Source organism: Lynx rufus, unplaced genomic scaffold (assembly GCF_022079265.1).
Source record: "Lynx rufus isolate CCGP_SWC_20201006 ecotype Redwood Valley unplaced genomic scaffold, mLynRuf1.p SCAF_1, whole genome shotgun sequence".
Lineage (NCBI taxonomy): Eukaryota > Metazoa > Chordata > Mammalia > Carnivora > Felidae > Lynx > Lynx rufus.
Genome location: NW_025814823.1, coordinates 94,105,674 through 94,112,331, shown reverse-complemented (window position 1 = coordinate 94,112,331; position 6,658 = coordinate 94,105,674).

Sequence of the window (6,658 nt, the reverse complement as noted above, 5' to 3'; positions counted from 1 at the left end):
TTGTGGGATCAAGCCCTGTGCACACAGCTTGCTTGGGAGTCTCTCCCTCTATCTCTGCCCCTCCCCCACTGGCATGGGAGCGCACACTCTCAAAATAAACTTAAAAAAAAAAAAGTCATCGAAATAGCTAAAGGGAGAATGAAAAGAATGAAAGATGTGCCCTTAGTTGTACATTCGTGCGTGTGTGTATGTAAATATAGGTTAGATTTACGCACACGCAGGCGCATGCAAAAATTCCGTAACGTTTTGCCACATGCTGGAGGGCTTCCGTTTAAGGACTCTCTGGGCCTCATTGCCCACCCTGGAGCTTCACAGAAGAACCTGAATTGTACCTTATAGGCCAATTAGAATTGTTTCAGCTGTAAGACACAGAAAACCCAATGCCCGTGACCTACACCGTAAGGTAAACTTCTTGAACTTAAGAAAGTCCCTTAAGGTACGGTGTCTCTAAGGTGTCTTTAAAAACCCAAGTTCTTGAGTACAATGGAATATTACTCCACCTTAAAAAATTCTGAGGTGCCGGGGTGGCTCAGTTGGTTAAGTGTCCGGCTCTTGATTTAGGCTCGGGTCATGATCCCAGGGTCATGGGATCTAGCCCTGCATCAGGCTGTGTGCTGAGTGTGAAGCCTGCTTAGGATTCTCTCCTTCCACCCCCCGCCTTGCCCCTCCCCTGCTTGTGCTCTCTCTCAAAATAAGTAAATAAACATTTTTTTAACTTAAAAAAAAAAGCCATCCGACTTCTAGTTGGTTTCATTATATTTTAAAGTTTCTCCTTACCTACACCCGGGTGGATGCCATCCCCGCTTCCCCTCCCTCAAGCTGTGGAGTCAGACCACTTGGATGTGAACCCCACCCCTGCCCTGTATATATTATGATTTTAAGCAAGACCCCTAACCTTCCTGGATCACCGTGTTCTCATCCAAAAATTAAGATAGTAATATCTCCCTAGTAGGATCATTGTGAGGATTAAATGAAATAAAGCCCTTGAAGCCCACAGGAAGTACCTCCCACATAACTGCACTACGACAGCTTTGTTGTTGCTACACATGTTTAGTCTGTAACATGAAAGGGGAGAGAGGGCAAATGCCATTAGCCACAACCCGACTTTTGGGACCCTTGCAACTTGTAGGGAACAGGTTTTAAAGAGAAAGAAAGAAAGTGAGTCTTGTCTCCCTGTACAGTACGGTTCCCATCCAGGCACTGGAAACTGAGGACAGCCGCTGATGGGAAAGGCGTGTGAGCTGTTCATGGCCGCGGTGGCTGTGGACCAGCTGGTACGGGTTCTGGCAACTTGGGGGGAATAGGGCCATCAATGAGGAGAGCAGGAAAGCTGAGTCTGGGAGTGCCAGTCCTGAAGCCAGTTCAGGGGAATGGATGGCCCAGGGGATGCCAGCCTCTAGCAGAAGAGGGGGATCAATTCCTACACTCCTCTGCCTTGCTACTTCCTGTCCTGACACTATTTCTACCCTGAATTTAAGGCTGCTGGCTGGGCTTACTCCCTTCCAGTGCCAATCAGAGCCGTTTCCCACTTCAGTCCTTCATTTTCACAGATCCTAAAGCACTGGGTGAGCCTTGGAAGGCACCCCAACCTCTCATCAAGCACCCCCCTCCCCCACTTCATGTATAGGGAAGGGATCCGTACAACTAGCTAACAGGAGTTTCGGAAACCTTCCTTGCGTCTTCTCATGAGCTGAAGCCCGCTCCTAACCCAGCTGGTTGCTGAGGGTGGGCATGGTTCCAGAGCCTGAACAAGCCCAGTCACTTCATCTTCAAGTAGTAAATGCTAAATTCACATGCAGAGGACATTTTGCCAAGCTATCTCCCCAGCGGAGGACCCCACAAGAGAGGGGTCAAAGTGCTTTTCACAGACTCGTGGAGAAATGGGAGTTGGGATCTGAGGTGTTGAGGGTGGGGTGGGTCCGTGTAAACATCCAGTTCAGTGGCATCGTCGTGGTGCAGGTGAAGAAACCACTGGTCACAGTTCACTGTTGAGGCTGGCTGTTTCTGACTTTAGGCAAAGTCTGTTGACCCACAACTGGGGTGGGACTGGCCCACGTCATGTGAGCAGGGTGTGCACTGAGGGCAAGGTGGGGTTTAGTGCTGTTGTCCCTGGGCAGCCAGTGCTGCGTCTGTGTCCTTCCTCCTCAGCACAGTCTTGCGTAGCCTGGTCTTACGCCACCTGCTGCTGGGCTGTCCCAGGATGTGACCGTCCCTCTGAATTTGCAGGAAGGTCAGGAGGTCATGGAGGAAATTTCAGAAAGCTGCGGAGCACTTGACGAAATGAAACCATAGCATCTGAAAATCGACATCCTTAAGCCAGAGACTAACAGGAATGAACTAACACCAGAGAATCACAGACGTTGCCCTTGAACCTGACGTCCCTGAATCTTGAGCCTTGAATCTTCTTGCGAGATTCCAAGCAGAAAAGAGCTTTTGATTTTGAGCTTTCGGCGGCTGGATGAGAACAATTTTCTTCTATAAATTTGTACTCCAAGTTGTTGTTAATACATGAAGTTTGAGTTGGAGTAAATAGCTCTTGAAAGTGCCATTAATTAAAAACTCAGAGCACAGAAAAGTATTTGATCAAAAGGTCAAGTGAAGCTGTAAGGGGGAAATAAAAGATGGTTGCTCTCTTCTCTGCCAGTGCACCGGCTGTCACAACTATTTACTCCAAATTCCATACTCGATTCACACCTCCTTCCCTTTCTGGCAGGAGCAAGAATTGTTCTGGCAGGAAGGTGGGAAATAACTCCTTCATTTGATACAGCACTCCTCCCCTTGTCTTCAAATAGAGTTAGTTCTGAGTCACTTTACTCGAGGTGAATAAATAGGAATGCTTTTTTTAGCAAATAACAGGAAGCTGCATTTAAAGTTTTTTTTCCTCCCCATAATCTAATTAGGAATGTTCCTTCCAACTACCTCCTCAAACAGGTTTAAAACAAGGAAATCCGTACCGACTAGTCCCTCCCAAGGGATTCTGGTGGCTACATTGGCCAGGACACATAACCAGCTTTACAGATTTCTTAACTATATTTATAAATAAAAACACTGTCCCATGAATCTAAAATTATATTGTGGTGACGGTTGCACAGTTGTGCAAATATACTAAAGCTGTTGGGTTGTATGCTTTAAATGGGTAGGTTCTACGGTGTGTAAGGTCTAGCTCAATGAAGAAACGAAAAGCAAACCAAGAAACCCCACAAGCTGCAGCAATCAAACGCTATAGCGATCTGGAACACAACTTGGTAATAGCTAGTGATGATGAAAATGGAGCTATCTCATGAACCTGGCAATTTTTCCCCTGGGGCTGTGAGTTGTACCCTAGGGAAACTGTCCCACAGGTATGCAAAGAAGCACGTGTAAGGAGGATGTCTATCGCAGTATTCTCTGCAATGGTGAAAGGCTGGAAACAATGTAAATGTCCAACAGGGGGAGAATCCAGAAATCCATTATGGTAGGTTCCTACAATTGAATACTACAGAGCATTTGAAACAACTAACAAAGCCACGTATATCAGCATGTGTAAATCCCCAAAACAGTGCTGGGGAGGGTGCAGCAATCTATAGGATAATACGGGCAAGGGGCATCTGGGTGGGTCAGGCCGTTAAGCATCTGACTCTTGACTTGGCTCAGGTCATGATCTCATGGTTGTGAGACAGAACCCCACATCGGGCTCTGCGCTGAGCATGGAGACTCCTTAAGATTCTCTCTCTCTCCCTCTGCTCCTCTCCCCTACTCACGCACGCTCTCTCTAAAGTAAATAAACATTAAAAAAGAGAATAATATAGACAAACTGATACCATTTATGTAAAATTTTAAAACACACAAGATGGCACTCTTTGTTAATAGATACATTGGTGACGGTATGTTATTTCCATGTTTTTCTGTATTTTTAAAAAATTTTTATTTATTTATTTTGAGAGAGTGTGTGTGTGAGTGCAGGAGAGGGGCAGAGAGAGAGGGAGACAGAGAATCCCAAGCAGGCTCCACGCTGCCAGTGCAGAGCCCAATGTGGGGCTCAAAATCAGGAACCATGAGATCATGACCTAAGCGGAAACCAAGAGTCTGATGCTTAACCCACTGAGCCACCCAAGCACCCCAAGGCATTTCTGTATGTTTGAGATAATGATCATTTCTTTGAGATAGCACACACCGTAATTGTGTTAAGCGCTGTGGAATTTCCCTAACACATACAATGATTTGAGGAATGAAAAAAGAAGAGGAAGACTCAACAGATAAACTAGAAAAAAAATACGCTGGTAATAATAGGTTTCATTTTTTATCACCTGTGTCAGGCACTTAACGTACATTATGCGCACTATTCCCTAGATTCTATTTGGTTAGCCCGATCATGTCCTATATGAGTCCCAGGAAACTGAAGCTGGAGACATAAGTCATAAGCCCCAGAAGCACAGGCTGGAAGATGGTGGCATTAGGATGTCACATGGCCTGGCTCCAAAGCCTTGTGGTTCTTAGGCTCCATCATGCTGTTCTCACAACGGATCTGCCTGCTTTCTCATAGCAGAGAATCTTAGGAGAGGTCAGTAGTGCAAAGAAAAAACCATAGTAATTTCTAGGTTGAAACCCTGTGTCTATGCCCCGTGAGGTTGCCCTATTTTTAGCCTTCTTTGCCTACTGTGAATAACTCATGACTGGGAGTCGGGAAATACGTGTCCTGACTCCGCAAATCTGTTGTCTCGTGAACATTTTCAGTCTTCTGTCTTCATCAGACTGAAGTTTTGCCCTACGTTTTGCTCAGGGCTCCTGTTTTATTTTGCTTTGTTGTATTTGCTTCCTCGGCACATGCTAGATGTTGTCAATGGTAAATGAAACAGATTTAGAGAGAGGAAGATAAATGAAAGGAACAGGATAAGTGGAAATCGTGTTCATTTCAGGAAAATTAGTGTTGCAATGCTCCTGGAGCCGTACAACTGCGTGGGTGGTTTCTGTGTATCTTTAGAAGAAAAAGGTGGTTTCACAGTGTTACCAAACATTGACCAAGGGAACGAATACAGACAGTTCACGTGCACTGTCATCTGTGAGTTTCAGGAGGGGCTAGTTCTAACATAAACGCTTGTCTCTCGTGCGCAGATCTTACTATAGATCCGATTACTCTGACGTAGAATGCCATACGTTTTGGTGACAGGACAGATGCCGCCGCGTTACCTAGGTTCACGTGTAGCTCCACCATTTACTCCTTTGGTGACTGTGGGCAAATGAGTTAAACCTCCCGCGCTTCAGACGCCTCATCTGTACGATGGGTATCATTGTCACGAATACCTCTTAGAGTTGCTGTGAAAAGGAAATGAGTTAACACAGGCAAAATGCTTAAGACAGGGTGGGTAAGGCGGTTTAGGAAGTCCCTTTCATCTTGACCTAGCCCATTATTCATGGCTGACTGCTAAGTGATTAGCTAAGCAGTTAGATCCAGATCTTGGTAGTTGCCCTATTTTTTTCCCTTCCAGACCATATGGGTTCACTTTGCTCTGCAAAGTTTGCCAAAAGCCAAGGAACAATCCATCTGCCGCTTAAACAAGAACAGATTTATTGCTTTTAACTTAAAAAAAAAAAAAAAAAAGATGTCTGTCAAGATGTGCTCCCCCTTATGGTGGGGGCCTCGTCTATCCTACCATGTCTGGGTGGCTGGTGCAGTTGGACATCCAGTCATTGGAGCAGAGCCAAGGGACTCCAATACTTTCTTTGTTTCCCTGGATTTTGTATTTGCTAAAGTCCCGGAAGGCTCCCGGCCATTCATGCATGGGTCAGGCTAAGTGTGTGCTATAGTGGCTTCTCCAGTGCCAGCAAGCAAAGGAGAGGAATGCCAAGGCGGCCCCACGCCTCATTTCAGCTGCCAGGGACTCCAGGCATTGGTCAGTGCTGGGCTGTGTGCTTGGCACAGGGAGGAGAGAACTCACACTACCCGACAGTTGGGAACTGAGGGGAACTTTTGGGGCACCTGGCTGGCTCAGTTGGTTGAGAATCCCCTTCTGCCTCTGTTATGGTCTCACAGTTCTCGAGTTCAAGCCCCGCATCAGGCCTGGAGCCCATTTCGGATCCTGTCTCCCTCTCTCTTTGTACCTCCCTCACTCATGCTCTCTCTCTCTCAAAAATAAATAAACATTTTTTAAAAAGGCACATGTACATATCTACATATATTGTGCAGGTATCTATCCATACCTATCAATTAATCTATCTCAGAGGTATCTCCTATCAATACATGAAGAGCTTCCTCATTCTTTTCTTTTTTATTGACTGTCTAATATTTCATTGTTTCAATGTATCAGCATTTATTTTAGACGGGCCTTATTTTGGGGACTTAAAAAAGCATTTTTTTATTGTTTATTTATTTTTGAGAGAGAGAGAGACAGAGCATGAACAGGGGAGGAGCAGAGAGATAAGGAGACAAAGAATCAGAAGCAAGCTCCAGGCTCTGAGCTGTCAGCCCAGAGCCCGAAATGGGGCTCGAATTCACAAACTGTGAGATCATGACCTGAGTTGAAGTCGGACACTTAACCGACTGAGCCACACAGGCGCCCCAGCTTTTGTTTTTGTAAGTTTATTTATTTTGAGAGAGGGAGAGAGAGCGTGAGTGGGGGAAGGGCAGAGAGAGAGAGAGAGAGAGAGAGAGGATCCCAGGCACTGTCAGTGCAGAGCCCAA